An 18,172-nucleotide genomic window follows, 5' to 3' on the forward strand; every position below is an offset into this window, starting at 1 on the left:
GTTTATCTACTTATCATAATATAATTCGAACAATAAAACTTATAACAATATATCTACAGTAAGTCATAATATATATATACCTATATATACTGCGTCGTAAATATCCTACAAAAATAATACGAGTTGATTGTTGTACCGATTTTCCATTTATTGTAAAATAATGTAATCATGTTTGATTAGGACAGAAAGGTTTCTAAAGAAATACAATTTCTATCAGAACACATTTAAGTCCCCAGCAAACAATCAAATACCCTGAAACGAAGCACATTCTCCCAGTTATAATAATATTATTGTAAAGCGGGTTGTTCTGTATATCCCGTCCAACCTATTAAATTATATCCGAGCGCGGCGTTCAAGCAACAGTCTTCGTGATAATCGATGAAAGATGGCCAGCGTATTGTAAGCATCAAAGTTCAAGTCATTTAAAGTCTTGGTGATACATGTGAAGGTATAGTATAAGTCAAAACGGGAAGATAATGGTGATAGGTTTAACCGTTTCATCAATTTCGTCAATAACGGAATTAATATTGTAGTCGGACGGATGTCGAGATTAACTCTACTGCTGACCCATTGTCTTGTCGTTAGATATTTATAATCACAGCTTTTAAGTACTAACTAATCGTATTAATCCATATTTTGCTACTCTTCCCCCATCCCATTTCACTAGACAACACGTCTATAAACACCTACGAGAAGTTTTCACAACATTTTATAATAGTTATTATTCTGCAATCGCTGAGAATATACATTCACAGACGAAGACCGAATGCAGTAGAACATCTATATTTTCTACGTCACCCAGTATCAAGTGTTGCGCATACGTAGGTAACTGGTAAGTATAAGTGAAATTCTACGTATAGAACGATAGTGATTACAGTTATTATATTCATGCGTACGAGATGCATTCAAAGACTGTACATGTGTTTTTGAAGTACGTTGATGTCGGACATCTCATATAGAAACGTTTTGGAACGTCGCGATTTTCTATACAGTTGAATAACGTAACGATAAAAACATTGGACTTGCAAAATATGCGTTTTAAGTGAAACAGGTAAACGAATGTCCGCTCACATACACCGACGGTCCTCGGAACGAATTTCGGTCTCCGACGTGAACGTGTTGACCGCAGTCACTATTTATCAATTCGGAAGCCATTACTCATAGGGACAACCCGATGGGTCGCAGTTGCAACGTGTTAGGTATACGCAATTCTTCTTGACCGGAAAGTTGAGAAGACTAGAAAGACGGTGATCCGGCTGTTCGGTAAAACATTATGCGGGTGTAGGTACATTATACGCGTGTTCGTGCGCCGTTTTTATTCGGCGTTTAATACCGTCGACGACGCAACGAAATGTATAATAAAACCAGGAAATATATTACAGTGGCTTTGGCTTAGTGACGGACGAGTTCGGCAAACGTTACGCAACGAGACGACAAACGTTTTCTGTCGTAGTGATAGCCGTGGCATGCCATCGGAGCACGAGCGCGTCAGTCGATCCCCACGACGTCACCACCGCGCGCACAATCTACATACAATAATAATACTACATGCATACTTATAAAATTACAACATATTATAATAGCGTGCGTGTACGCACATGTGTATTTATTATTATTTTTCACGTCTCTCCTCCTCGCCGGGTCCGCCGCCCGCCCCGCCACCTGCTGCGCGCGCCATCTGCACCCCACACGCGTCTTCCCGGAAGACACCACCGCCGCCAAAATCCTCGCGCCATTATTCCGCGGGTCGGGGATGGCGACGGCGACGAAGGGCTGGCGGGGTGGCACGCAGCCAGCGGTCGCACCGCTAGACCGACTTAAGGCGCATCCTCGCGCTCGTCGTGGCCACGGCGAACGCGCGCCGACGACGCGCCCGAGACAGTTGTCGGCGCGAGCCTGGCGACCATTCTCTCTGCCATTCGCCGAGCACGCGCATCCAAACGCCATCGCAGTCGCGCACCTCACTGGCCCCCGTCAGGAGATTTCCTCAGGACGATTTCGTCTACTAAATTATACACGCCTGTCTGGTTTTCACCGTCTGTCGCGGAGTTAATTTTTTTTTTTTTTTTTTTTTTCTTGTTTCTTTTTGGTTTCTTTTTTTTTTTTCGTTTTCGTTTTTTTTTTTTTTTTTTTTTTTTCTACTACCTATCGTTATCGTCAATATTGTGTTATCACGATAATATTATAGTTTACGACTATACTCTGACACCATCACCACCACATTATAATTACCACTACCAATACTGTTATTATACCAATGTCTAATGTCACTATCACTACTCTGACTACCACCATTAAAGGTATACCATAAGCCATACACGACTGCGTAATCCGAGTTTAACAATACAACACCGCCGTTGTTATCGGATAGTCGGGGCCGACAACAGTACGCCGTGTCGTTGTTTCGCGGGAAAACAAAATTAAACTTTTGAAAGTGTGTCCGCCGGTCTATTATTGTTTCGGGTAGTTATTGTTTTCATTCGGACGACGCGATCGGTACCGGAAAGTTGGTTTCGAATACCGTCGGTACGAACAATTTCGTGTTCGCCTTGTGTGCACACCTATGAGGACGCGGTTGGGACCCCGACTGTTGGTCGCGAACCTGAAACCGGTTTCGCACTGGATGGAAACGGCCTCAGCGCCATAAACGCCACCATAACACAGGTCAGTTTCTATACGAACGAATACCAGACATCGGGTGGTAATGTTGCTGCGGCTGCTTGTGCACAATATATATATTACGTAGTTCGATATTATTATGTCATATAATATTACCTTTAATGTTGTGTAGAATTTGAAAAATATCGTTGGTATTAACGAATTATTAAACCTGCTTAAGAAATATAAAATTTCATACATAATATTAAAGTAAATAAAAATTCAAATAATTGAAATGTCGTCAATTTGGATGACAAATATTCGATATTCATTTTAAAACGAATTAAACAACACGTAATATACGCATATTATTATTATTTTTATATTGTTTATAAAATAAAATTTTATATTTAAGGTATTTACATAATATATATATATTAATTATATTAATTATTTCATATATAAGTATTTTACAGTATAAAAAAACATAGATATTTTATTAACGAATATTTAAAACAATAATTAGGTACCTTACAATAGCATAATTATAGGATATTATGTTATACCTTAGTAAACGTAGGTATCGGGCAACAAGTAATAAATTAATGAATAACAAACACGTTTAATTAAACATATTATAATAATAATATTACAACCTACCTCAATAAATTTAACAATACAAACATTGTATAAGTTATATGGGTATAAAAATATTCCGTTTTACAAAGACCTATAAAGTTAAAAAAAAAAAAAAAAGATTGATCGTCTAGTTTACGATACGCCTCTATTAATTCGACGAATTAATTTAAAATAAAACATAATTCATAATATCAAGAAAAAAATTAACCAAACTCGATGTTTTTCTATTGATGTTATTATTATTTAAGTGGCGAATAACTAAGATAGTATGGTGCATATGACCCTTTGCTTTCTGAGACCTCTATAGAATTAAGAAAAATTTAACTGCTTTCTCTATATGTTCCTTCTCTGTTTTTTACTATTATTAATATCATTATTTTAATGCACCAGGCGTGTTCTTAAAAGGAATTCTTATTTCGTGTTTGTGAACGTAAAAGATTACAATCTTATAATCCTATAATGTTTCAGCAAAAACATTTTTGGCTATAAAGTTCTGTAAAATAATATATACTTAAACTAAAAATTTAAATAAGTTTATGCATTTTCGTAAGTTTAAAACATGGATTTAATTTTAATTTTTCTAATCACTTTTTTGTTTTGTTTCCGCCATATTAAGAGCTTGTAAAAATTATTGAATTAAACTTTAAAAATATGCATTGATAGCTATATTATTTTATTTTTTGGATCAAGTTCACTTTTAAATAATGGTGATATTAGAAATACTTAATAGATATTATATATAATTTTAATTGGTATATCGTAAGATAAATTGTTTAAGTTGGTACTCATTTCCTACAGTGATCAATGATTCAAGTATATATATAATGTTTTGTACTTAATTCATTAAGTATTAAAAGTATTAAATTAATTACAGTATTTTTTATTGTATTATATTATATTTTAATAATTCATTTGTTTTTGGGGTTTTACAACCTTTTATTATTATTATTTAAGAATACTTTAATTTGATTCAATATTTCCTTTAGTTATTTAATGAAAAAAAAAAAATAAAAATACTTTTTGTTTTTATTTTTGAATTTTTAATATTTAAGATACATGTTGGTATTCAAATAGTATATAAATAAATAGATGTTTAGGTTTATATTTCTATGTATTATTATGATTACAAATATCAATTGTGTCAAAATTATTATAGCTTATTTATTGAACAAATAATATTTAGAAATTCTTAAGACAATATCAAATTAAATCATAGTTTTAATAGCTAATGTTAAAATATAAGACACTAAAAAATAAAAATATTTTTAAAATAAAACGTGCTAACTTCTAAATATTTAATACATTTAATACCTATATAAATAGTAAAATATAAACCGTTTAATTATGTATATCTATAAATATTTAATTTTTATATATTTTAAGTTATATAAAGTTAGACCGGTTCATAAATTTACATTATTATTTTTCTATAGCTATATTATAACAAGTGGAAATTACTAGAAAAACCATGTATTTTAATTTTCATATACGTATTTTACTTTAAACATAACTTATTATAAATTTAGTCTGATACGAAATTATCACAAATTTAATTAAAATATTTCACATAAAAATCATCCAATAACATGTTTTACAGTATGCAATTAGAGTTTATTCAAAAATACCATACTTACATTCAAAAATACATACTATAATATACCTAACATATTATTATGTCAATTAAACATCATTCCTAGTTATTTATACATTGAGTGTGTTACTCAAAAATGTTATTTTCCCGGAAATAGTTCAATAAATGATTTCAAGTAATTATTCCTAAAAAAAATTATTTTAAAGCATCTGCACATCGTATGTATTTTAAAGGAATCACACTTGGGATATTTATATTTTTATAACGTTCTCTGTGTGATATTATGATAGCGTACATGTGTTTGTGATGTGTAGTGTGTACGTTTGAAATCTACAACAATCATAAACTGTACGAACGCATATTATACGCCATTTAACAATATCATTAACGTCATAATTATACATTACAAAGGCGTACCATCACAGACGCACAAATGCAGACAAGTACACACCTTTGAGAGACACACGCGGGAAACAAAACGATGTGGACTTTATTTGAAGGCCTCTCGACGTATAGTGACGGCGATGACAGAAATAAACTGATAGATATGATTACACAGACCGTGACGTCCGTTTGTGATGTCGCGGCTATTTCAGTTGGTAGGCGCCCCCACACAGCACGTGGTCTAAACTCATAAAGACGGCGAAGAAAAAAAAAATATCCGGTCGCACAGTTTGAAAACGAAATTGTTTTAGTTCGTATTCAGTTATTGAGTCTGTAGATCATAACAAACGTTCTACTTTTAAATATATCTAGCCAAACTTTATAATTTATGCATGTGTATATAGTGTCTAGAGCGCAGAATGTGCTTATTAAATATTATGTTTGTCTACACCAAATTTTAACAAAACTGAAAATACGCGTAGTTCGATTGAAAACAAAGTTCACTGTTTACTATCAGTTAGGTACATATTCATATTACTGTAATTATTTTTGTTAAACGGTTTCCAAACAAATTTTAATGGTATTGTACCACAGTATCGTAAATTTGTACACGAGTAAACAAAATAACGCAATAAACAATTATTGTGCTTAAAAGTGCTAAACGGTAATGATTTCATAAATATTTCATGTGATGATAAAAAAAAAAAAAAAAAAAAAAAAAAAAAAAATAGAGAATTCGAATAATCTAAACACAAATTAGTTAAACGAAAAAGACCATTAAACAATTTAAAATATCCCGGAACTGAAAGGTTATTGGCACCAATGATAAAAAATGCGCACATTGCATATTATTCTAGTTTATGCCTAAACGCTGATGCACGCGTACAGATGTTTGTTTATTTAATCACGTTTAGTATTGCTGCTTTAAAAAATTTTTATTTGATTTTTATACTTATGATATGTATACGGTTGATACACGTGTTTAATAGTTATTAGGTATGCCTCAAATCGAAATGATATGGTAAAAATATAGAAGTAACTACTGATGTAGATGATTGATAAAAAAAAAAAAATTAAATAATAAAATTACTATAATTATCTGGATACATAAACACTTATAGTTAATCATAAAAAAAATATTAAATTGAGATTAAGTAACTTCTTTCATTTTATTTATATTTACAAAATGAATTAATCGGATTTATATTAATATAATTATTATGGGTATGATTAATTATAATTCTTATAATTTGTAAAAATGATCATTTTTAACATTGCGCTTTACTACCTACTTGAATCTAAATTTATTTTTATGAGAAGAATAAAACTGCATTTATTTTGTTGTAAAAATATTTATAATGAACATGGACGATGTTTTTTTTTTTTTTTTTTGAAGTAAAATCATTATAAATATGATTAAACCGTTTATTTTTAAATAACAAAAATACGTTGTCCGAAAAATGCGCGTGATACATCAAATGTGAGCGTTTGTTTCCGCCACATAAAATTAATTGCATGCCATTATTTTTTTTATTTGATTAAACAATTTAATATTTTTTAAATTTAATGTGTGCACATCTATAGCGTATGCTTTTATATACTTATTAATTATAACCAAGTGTAAAAAGAAAATTTAACAAGACAATGTGATTGATTACCCATATTTAGAAGTTTTATTGATGCTATATTTTTATGTATACGTATGTATAATATATATATAACATACGTCATAACGTGTACAATTTATGAATTATATATATAAAAAGAAAAAAAATTAAATAAATAAAAAAGAGAAAAAATGGCATGGTTTTCATATACTTTCGGAGTAATATAGTTGTTATTATGTCGTAATTAAAATCCTTCTCTAAGACGGCATTCATACGTCCTCGTGAAATTCTTGCCGGCATATGGCTAAGTTCTACAATTTGTATAGCCAACGAGTCCGGATGAGCAGCAGTTCGTCGTGACCGATGATAAGTGTTAAGTCAGTTATAACGTTTCTTCTCGTGTCGTCCAGTACCTCGCCTTTTGTCGCATACATGACCAAAACTGCGGAAAATGCATCAACAGACATAATGGTTTTTGGTGGCTTTAGAAATAGGTGTGGAACGGTGAAAATAATTAATCAGATGGCCGATAGCTGTTCGGGCGGCAGGATGTGGGGATGGCTCAAGTATGGAAGCGGTGTGGACCGCACAGTGTCCGCTGCCCGGCGTAATGGAAACGAAATTGAATGGGAATCTCGTTTCGAAGATAACTCTCCCGTGGTCGTTTGTGGAATGGGATGGGGAGGGGGTGCACAAAAGGAAACTGGAAACTAGGCCTTTACCCACAAACCGACACGCCGACCCTCTTCCGCATATTGATTGCCATTTGGCATATACACACAACACCACACCCTCATACCACCGGCCCAATATATGTATATAACACCACATCCCGAGACTCAAAACAAAAGCACACATAAACTGCGAAAATAATAATAATAATTTATCTACCTATAAACGCTAATGCGCATATGCATAATCAGTGCCGATACGGTGGTATGCGTTTTTCGTTACACGTAAAAAATCACCCCCTCTCCTATTTTTCACCACCCATAAGCAAAAAAATAAAAAAATTCTTGTTATCGTGCATAATAATGTCATATTTATACACATCCAGAATGACAACGCTTAAACCAGAAATTCACTACATTTTTTTTCTTTACTTCGGTGATGAATTGATCTTTCCCATAACGGGTCACAACCGGCGGGCAAGTAAGGGTTTTTACACATATTCTTAAAAAAATATCAATAATGTTAATTTGGAATTATTTTTGTTCAAAATATGTATCTTTTTGAAATACGAAAGATGAATACAAAATCGTATCATAATTATACCCATTGCAGACAAAACAAGCAACACACACACACATTGTATCGTACATAATATAAGACCAGGGTCGAATTTTCTACACTGTGCACGAAACGTATATTGACGACCGGGTACATTGCGAAAATCCATTAACATTTCCCTCCAATTAATTAACTGTTTTGTAAACGATACGGCTAACTATTACGACGATGCTACAACTTCCGTGATGCCAATTATTGTACTGGTTTAATTGTAGACATTATTATTTATTTTCAAACACTTCCGCAGTATTAAATATATTGAATACACATAAAATAACTATATATATATATATATATGTATATGTATATGTATGTATTATGTTTAAACGTTCAATAGTGTAGATCATTATACAATAAACATAAATTGACATAATCTATTAGGGTTGACGTACAAGCAAATTAACAATTTAGTTTTGTAAACGAAAATGTATCATCGACACCTGCAAATAATTGTGTAGCTGATGGCTATGTGACAAGAAAAATAAATAATGAAAGAAATAATAAATATAATGACTCTTTCAGTTATACAAACGAATCATAATACCTTTCATGAATTTCTCGTTAATGTTTTCTTGACAATCTAATAATATGTTCAGATTATTATTATTTAGGAATATAAATTTTCGATTATAAATATATTTTTAAATTTTTACCATTTGTTCAATATTATTTTTACTATTAATATACTTTAATTTGATAAAAAAAGTTGCAGTTTTTATTAAAAATATTTTAGTCAAATTAAATTGTTATTATTATTTTATTTTATTTTTTTTTAGATAACATTTAAAAATGTTTTCATGTGAAAGTAATCCGAAAACACTTAATTATTTAATACAAGTGAATAACCTTGTTAGATAATGGTTACTTCATTATAATACATACTATTTAACATAGTTTTAAATATAAAGAAAAACTAAAACAGTAGGTTTGCACTAGAATTAAAAGAATAAAAAATTAGCGTGTCAACAAACTATAAGGATATTATCAGAAACGAAGGGGCACCTATACAGTATTGTTGTTATACATAACTCGTAGGAATAAAAAATCGGATAAAAAATGTTAACTATTCGTGATTTTGAACACCTAAATGGCAAAATTCATGTGGCGCGTGTTCAATTATAATTCACATAATTGCTGCATTACCTCCTGGGCGGCTTTTTATTTTATCGCAATGTCAGATAACGCATAATATAAATATATTTTATAGTGGTCTTATATCACAATTCACAACACACATACACAATAAACAGTTTATGAATCCAACTGTGTTATAAATTTGGTCTCGAAGTAAGTAGGTACACATTATCATTGTGAAATTGTTAATGAGGGTTTAAAGTTTATGTAAACTTGTCAGGGGTGGTGGAAAAATTTCTTGTGTACATGCTAAAGTTAGCCACTACTTTTAACGGGTTTGGCCTCCGTTATAATTCATTATGAACATCAGATTAATTTATTGCACGCCAAGTCATCAGTATTAAGTTTCTTGCACAAAGAGCACGCTAAGCAAACAATTTTCAAAGAATTTTACTGCGAAGTAATTTACACAAATAAAAGTGACAAATACAACACGGTTATTCGATAAAACACACCTTAATTGTATAAAACATTTAACGCATCATATTTTATGTAATAAGCAAAAATCTTTACTTCTACTTATAAATGTGTAAAACTTCAACTTAAAATAAATACTATAAATTCTATCAAAATGATGGAAATAATATTATAACAATTTATCCCATCACTAATGTTTTTTTATTTTATTTTTTTAGTCAACATCCGTGTTCGTAGTGTAATAAATGCTATAATTTTTTTTTTTTTTATTTAGAGATTAGTCTTTAGGATAAATATAATATTATAAATTATAATATATTTTAAGAGTGAGGAATATTTTGTAGAAAATGAAATTTTTAATATATTTTATTTATAAATATCATACTAAGGTTACTTATTTTAAAGCATTCGAATATTTGATTGCGATCGTAATAGTTTGTAGTAAGGACAAAAAATTATCGTTTTAAAGAACTTTTGTCGTTTACTTAAAGTGGTTTTTCATTTGGGTAGGAACTGGACAAAAGAAGGCAATGCATTATAAAAATGAAGTGTCATATATCATAGTGTACCCTAACGCAATGGCTAGCTTTCAAACGATGAATTATTGGTTAGGTTTTACAATTTTCAATGGGTTATTTGCGAATTTTCACGTATAAAACAAGTTATTTGTCTGTAGTTAGATACAATCAAATTACAAAGCATAGACCATAATAAATTATTAAATTAAAATTATTTTCTTACAATGTGAAAAATGTATAATCATTATGTGTCTTTCATATTGTTCAAAATATGCCAAGTATAATAACATTTTGTTTTCAAGTTAATTTCTAATATATTATTTATTAGTATTTTAAAAGAAAAAATAATTAAGTTTAAATAAAATGTATAAAAAATAATATGGTGAGCCAAAATATGAATTTTATTATTATTATTATTTATTTATTTTTTATATTTATCATAATTTTTGTATTTCGCATTAAAATTAAATGTCACCAAAATCAGTTTTACAGTAAAGCTATTACCTACATAATTTATTTATAAAATTACAAGATAAATAATATAACTTTAAAATTTGCTATCATATAGTATAAAACAGTAGTTTTAAATTAGTCAGTAGCTATTACAATAGCTTGGAAAAAACAGAATATTCATTTTGAAATACGATTTATTAATTCTAAAATAATATCTAAAAAACCTATTTCATTCAAAAGAGAAAAAAATCAATGCAAAGTTATTCTTGAGATTATTTTATCGAGGATGGTTTTAAGAAAACCAATTAAAATGTAATCGAATTCCATCAAATAAGCTATCAAATAAAACATTTTTCCATAGATACATTTTTCAGATCTGGTCATTTTTTTATGACTCTTCTTATTTCATTTCCATCTTATCTTGACTTCAAATAGCAAATAATTCCAATTTTTCTTCATCTTCTCATAGCTGCTCTCGCAATTGGTATATTTGAAGCCAACACGATAAACCGTCCCCAAGGACGCGAACTACGGTGACAGGGGTTTTGTGGGCTCAGGTCGAAAAAATACAATTATTTTTCTCTTCCAGTTCCCTGCCTTATGCTCACTGACTGCAACAAGTAAAAAGGGACATTTTTATTTTCCCTCCGTCGGTTACCTATAAAACCACACCCTTTCCCACAGACGTTTTCGAACGTGACGTATCCGGGGATTTTAAGTCGGCAGGTCGGAGAGAAAAAACAATTAGATTTATTGCTATACCAATTCTCTTCAACTACACCGCCATTTTAGCTACCGATCGCACAATGAATTCCGAAATTGGATCTTTGTTTTCCTGACGTAACTTGCGGTGGCCCACAAAAAAGTTTTAACCGTATATATTGAAGGATAGAATATAACAGAGGTGTGTTTTTTTACTCGACGAAAGTTTGAAACTACCAACTTGATAGAAAGTCGAGTGTCGTATTGATGATGATACATATATATTCTTACACAATCCCCTAAGGTAACCTGTTAATTTAAAATGCAAAAAGCGAATTTTGTCGCAACAGTTGGCTAGTGAATATTTTTATCTCATTTTTATACAAGACTAATGGCAATAATAATGACATAAAATTGAAATTAAAAATATAAAAGTTGTATAATACATATAGTATGTTACTTACTTAAGTTATGATTCATAACTTATGAATATAGTAATAAGCTGAAAATTAATTCAAAATATCGCTTTAAATTAATTTTACAGTAAATAACAATTCAATTACGACTTTTCAAATTATTTTGTATCTGTGGTTTATTTAATATTTTAATACAATTACAAATACTCAATTAATTTTAGAATGGCTTTGTTATATTTAAATAATTGTTTGAGATTGAGTGTTATAGTTTCATTTTGAAAAGTATTCGCTGTTTAATGATGCATTACATTTTTAATTGTGGTAACTGCTTTGCAGTTTAAATGAATAGTTTTTAGTTTATAACAGGAGTTGGAAACCAGTAGCTCACGCATAAATTTTATACGCTCCGCTCAGAAATAACGAATACAAAATACGAAAAAGAAAAAAAAATTTAAAATACATAATTTATTGTTGAAATACGGTCTTATATTTAATGTTTTAACTAAAACTTTTACAGTATCATATGTTTAAACTTTTTAGGAATTGAATATAATAGATATACTAACTTGTATATTCAAGATAGGATGTTTTCATGGAGGAGGCTACGAAAAAAAAAATAGTTTTAAAAAAAATGTATTATATTACATAATTTGTAAGTATATTACGAAAAGTGTTTACCTAAATGTTTATTAATTGTAATTTCTTTAACCATACATTATATTTCAGGAATTTTATAGAAGTAAATTTCTTTTTAATTCAAATAAGCCAATGGCTCTTAATGACCTTAATGCAAAAAAGGCAATGGTTGAGCATGAGCCCTTAGCATACGCACATGGGCTTAGTTTAAGGTGCATAATAATTTTAAGTGCAAAATCACGAGATATAATGTACATTTTTTGTATTTACAGCTTCCTATTATGTAAATTTTTGAATCAAATATTTTAAAATGCCATAGAATCTAATATTGTTTTCTAGCCAAAATTTGTTGTCAATGTTTGATAGTTTTCCAGGGGGTTGCCAACGCGTGTCGAGTTCATTTGGTCTCTGTGATTGATAAGATCAGAGGTCGGATGAATCTCGTGTGGAATGTAATAATGTTAGAGTGACGATAATTTCGCGTTCATAAAAAAATCGCGATTTTTTCCCCTTTCTATTTTTTTTTATCTTGGACATGTGCCAGCTGGACTTGAGCCAAACCAAGACACACCCGCGTGTACCGGAGCCTGTTAAAGTTCGTCAAGTTAGAGACGACTGTTGGTCATTTTAAAACCCATAAAATGCATTTCTGTAGACCGTAAAAGAAGAAAACTGTTTTTTTAAGAATACCGACGCATGGCTCTGTACAATCGATAAATAAATAAATAAATATGACGTAATCACAAACTGGATGGAAGAAAAAAGTTAAATGTCTAAATCGCTAACATGTTAAGTAACAAAAATCGGCCATAACATTTTCTCTAATATTTGCTTGAGTAATTTGAATATCAGCTTTGTAATAATTATGAGCACGTGGCACGTACATTTTTTCCAAACATTTTATTTTCTTGATGTTGATATACTCTATTTAGAATTATACATAATATAACTGTGTCATGTATATTTTATCTGTTTTTATAATTTCGTAAATAATGAAATATTTATTTGACCTAATATTGAATTTTTTTTTTTTGATAATTTTATATTAGTCACGTCATTATAGTTATTAAAAAAACATAATATTTATATTGATGAATTCCACGTCATTTTCATACAAATGTTTTCATTTAAGGACTATAGGACTATAGAATGAATGCTAAAACTACATAAAATAAATTAATCATGTTTTAAAACTTGTATATATTTGAAAAATGTACGCTTCAGTTTTTAATATTAAATATACATAATGTGGTACCTAAGAATATTCTTGAAAGCTGAATAAATTCTTGAATTTTGAGTCAATAATCTAAATTAAAAATGATTATGAAATAAATTTAAAAAATATAACGTATGAAAAAATAGTATTAAGTATGTATTCATGCTTTTCGTTATATTTATCTACAATTATACATTTAAAAGACATAAAAATATAAATATATTTAGTTACATTAGTTGGAAATGATATTTTTATTTTTTTGGTCATTGATTTATTGATATTAATTATTTTTTTTTTTTTTTAATTATAATAGAATAAAGATACTTGTTGATAATGTTGATTATGATAATTCGTTAATGTACACTTTTAAATAAATTAAAAAGTAAGTAATAACTTTTGAGGTCGTTAACAAATTATAGAACTTTATAAAGGACAAAAACTTGTTTTTTTATTTTTTTTTAAATTTATTAAGTAAACAATTTATACAATTAGACATGTAAGTAAAAATAATAAATGTGCTCGACACGCTCACTGGAATTGTTTTTATTCATTAAGTATGTCCAATTAGTCCTAACATGATGTATTCCAATTATTATTCTTATAATATAAATAAATATAAATACGATGTTATATTCAATACTTGTTAAAGTTGGTTAAATTTGTTGTATAAAATTTACTATAAATTCAAAATCCCTAAATTGTAAATAATGCGTTACATCATAATACATTTTGATATGAAAATGTTGTTTAACGCCTATATCCATATTTTTTCAATGAATCCTTTTTTAGCCCTATTTTGAATCACTTTGGGAGATATAACACACCCTATTTGTTCTTCGGACCATAGCTACAACATAATAAGAAACACTCATAGGTCTTAAAACTCAGGAATTTTACGAACACTAGACCATAATAGCCACTCGTGGTAACGGACCTAGGATAATAACATTGGAGGTTCAACAGGCATCTTTTACGTATATATAATAGCAACTATTTTAGTGTGTTTCTGACCACATTAAATAATTTCAAAAGGAACTTAACGTTGAGAGTTAAAATCAAAGTTTTCAAAACATTATTTTAATGGTTTCATTTTAACAGTAAAAACTACAATTAGTAAATTGCTAAAAATAACTAAGATAAAATTAAAATAAAACATTAATAAATTAATTATTTCAAGCAATGTGTGATAGATTAATTAAAGTAAAGTAAAAATCTCAAACCTATACATTTTTTTAGAGGTTCTACATACTTACTTCATTTTTTTTTTTTTTAACTTCACTTTCTTGGATTTCACCATGTAATTATTAGTTACATAATAACTTATTTAAGAAGAAACTGAAGAAAATATATTTTCCGATTTTTAATTTGAACATTTCAAATAGTGGGTAATTATTGGCAACGATAAGAATTTGATTTTTTTTTGATTCTCTGCCGATTCACTTTTTACACACAAAAATTTATATTATTACGATTATGGTTAAGGTCAAGGGCAGTGTTGTAATAACAGTAATATGCTGTGATATGTTTAATTATGTTTAATTACTTAAATAACATTGTTTTATTAAATATATTTATAAATAAATATTTAAGTATTTTAAGAAAATACATTCAGATTTTATATATAATAATATAAATATAGATTTTTTTTAATAATCAATTATAACAGACAATAAATCATGCGTTGATATTTTAGATTAAGTATAATGTAAAAAATGTATTGGTTTTTCTTTGATGTTTATTTTTATCGTATTTTTTATATACGTCTTTCAAAGTATTTCAATTATTTCAAGTAGCGCCTTCGTGAACCTATAGAAAAAATATTATATAATATATTATAGTATCTTAAAGAGGTCATTTTTCTTAGTTTCTTTAAGTCATGAAAAAAAAATCTATCAACAGTCGTTGAACTATTTTAAAGAAATTTCTGGAAGCATGATTTTAATTTATTTTTGCTCAATTTGTTTATTATTTTTTTCAAATTGAATGTCTCGTCGGTATTGATGTATCAAATTGAGTGATTCTAAATTATACAGCCCCTTTTTAGTTTTTATATTTTCATTCGATTTGTACTACCTAAATCATTATAAAACATTAGGTAATAAAATATGTTATATATTTTGCTCATTTTATTTAAGTATTTTAAAGACTTATACAATTTTATATACGTTTTTAAAATCTCATTGTATACAGAATTATATTTCTAGTATTATAACATAATACATATTTATTAAGCCAACAGTAACTCATATCTTATAATTTTAATTTTATAGAAAATTATAGAAATTAAAATTGTATTTACAAAAACTCTATATGTGCATAAGTATGCACTTTTATAGTTAACACTACTTAAATTACATAAAAATTTATAATATGTTTTGTAGCATAGTTTATATGGCAAAGCAAAGAAATATTTTTCAAAGGAATGAGTTTTTCCGAATTTCATTGTACTTAATTATTGTGTATACATAATGATGAGTGCACATAACGCCATGCTTTCTGTTGTGTTTGGCACATAATGTATTTCTCAAAACAACAACTAACGTTTATGTATAAATCACAAGCAACTTTCTATGGCATTCCTAGCGTTCAGGTTAAATGAGCTGTTGTAGACCTAAGACTTTATTTTTAACATGCACCGTTTTTCAGGACACCACCACCGGTATGGATGATGAGAGGGGTCAATGTGGGCGGGTAAAACAAATCTTTTTCGGTTAATTTTGATTTACAAGCTTCAAACCATTTCATTACGAAAGATTCGCGTCATTAACAATCTATATATAATAAAATATACGTATAATATATATATATATATATATATATGTAAGTATTAATTTTTTATTTTTATTTTTTTTCTATCATTTTTTCCTCCGATATGGTGTAGTTTGAAAATAAATGTGTGATTTATGTCCTCGTCCTGGACACATTTCACGACGGTTAATGACTGACGCGTTATGGTCTGAATACTTTACAATGCGAGTATGTACCTATCTCTTTTGATCGCGTACGTACATGATTAAGGATTTTGATATATCCGGTAAACATCGGAAGTTACATAAAAAAAAAAAAATTTTATTTTTTTCCCTAAATTAATTAATATTCCAATATGTTTAAAAATAATTTTTAGTGTTCAAAATTAAAGAATAATAAAAAGAATTAAGCATGTGAAAATATTTAAAAATTTAAAAAGTCTTATCTTACAATAAAATGTTATTTATTTACAGGTATAATAATATTACATATTAATTAATAGTATTATACAAATATACCTATTGCATAAAAATTAAAATATCAAACAATAGCATACAGTCTAAATTCTAAAATTCTGAACAGTTTTAGTGTTTATTTTGTAATTAATTTTAATATAAAATAAGGGTTAATATTTATAAGACATACAAGAAGCGTTATTAGGTAAGTTAGGTTAGGATATGATAGTTTCGCTAAATGAGTTTAGTTAAATATTTTTAAATTCTAAATTACATAGTTCTATAACAATGTGGAACGGTTAACTTTTTCAAAAAGTTAGAAGTCTGTTACTGTAAAAATGCCCTAAATCGTAGTTTCATTATCAAAAATTTGAATGAAAAAATGAGGTTATAAATGAATAATGACGTTTTAAAATTATCTTTTATTTTTTGTAACATTTATTCGTTGTAGATAAATAGTATTTTTTCTTTTTTATACATACAACTAATAGAAATAACCTATTAATTGAACCTACTCTATTTTTTGATAGATACTTGATTTATTGTCTTTAATGAGACTTTATTATATATACATCTATTCGTAAAAATAACTCACTATTGTGAAAATGTTTATCTATATTTTTAAACAACTATTCATGTCAAACAACCGTTTGTTGAGTAGATATTTTGGTTTATCATATGGTCGAGTAAATTAGATTCCTAAGTTGTATTCTTACAATTTATATCGTAAAATTGATGAATAATCAGTTTGACGACACAAACACGACCTATATTATGTTTAATAGCACAACACTGTTTCATATAGTACGAACATTTAAAATTATTATAACACAGCTGTATATCTACATAACCGCTCCTAAATACTGGATCAGATAAAATATATTTATATAATTTTCAGCCACATAGAAGTGTATTTGTTGTTTAAAATAAACTGTACTTACCTATTGTATTTTACTATGCAAATCCGTTGTAAATGTATTTACAAGTGTTACCTGTTTAATAATGTTCATTTTATTCAGAAATGTTAACAATGAATATTAAAAAAAATATATACATATATAATGCGCAATTATGATGAATTTGAATATCAAAAACATTGTAAATATATCTAATCCTTTAATTATAAATACAAACAAGGTAGAATATTTATTCAATAATAGTTTTGTAAAACTATATCAATGGCTTTTAATTTTCTGGAAATAATGACGATTAATGAAAATAAACGTAAACATGATATTTCTCGATCAAAGTTATTTTATAAATAACTTGTATTTATACCAATTTTAAATTACTATTTAGTCATTTAATAAGGTATTATTTTTAGTAATAAATCAGTTGGACTTTTGATTTTTATAATAAAATTATCAA

The 18,172-nt window shown here is 28.3% G+C and overlaps 1 protein-coding gene across 1 annotated transcript in view; it reads left to right on the forward strand.

Annotated features, from left to right (window-relative positions):
- The first annotated feature begins 2,588 nt into the window (after window positions 1-2,588).
- The window catches only part of LOC112594951 (serine-rich adhesin for platelets), a 236,069-nt gene continuing 220,485 nt past the window's right edge, over window positions 2,589-18,172 (forward strand). Inside the window, 1 exon segment of the mRNA XM_025339980.1 lies at window positions 2,589-2,664. The gene's annotated coding sequence lies outside the window, so the exon portion shown is untranslated.

Source organism: Melanaphis sacchari, unplaced genomic scaffold, assembly GCF_002803265.2.
Source record: "Melanaphis sacchari strain LSU unplaced genomic scaffold, SCAv2.0 Contig24_pilon_pilon, whole genome shotgun sequence".
Taxonomy (NCBI): domain Eukaryota; kingdom Metazoa; phylum Arthropoda; class Insecta; order Hemiptera; family Aphididae; genus Melanaphis; species Melanaphis sacchari.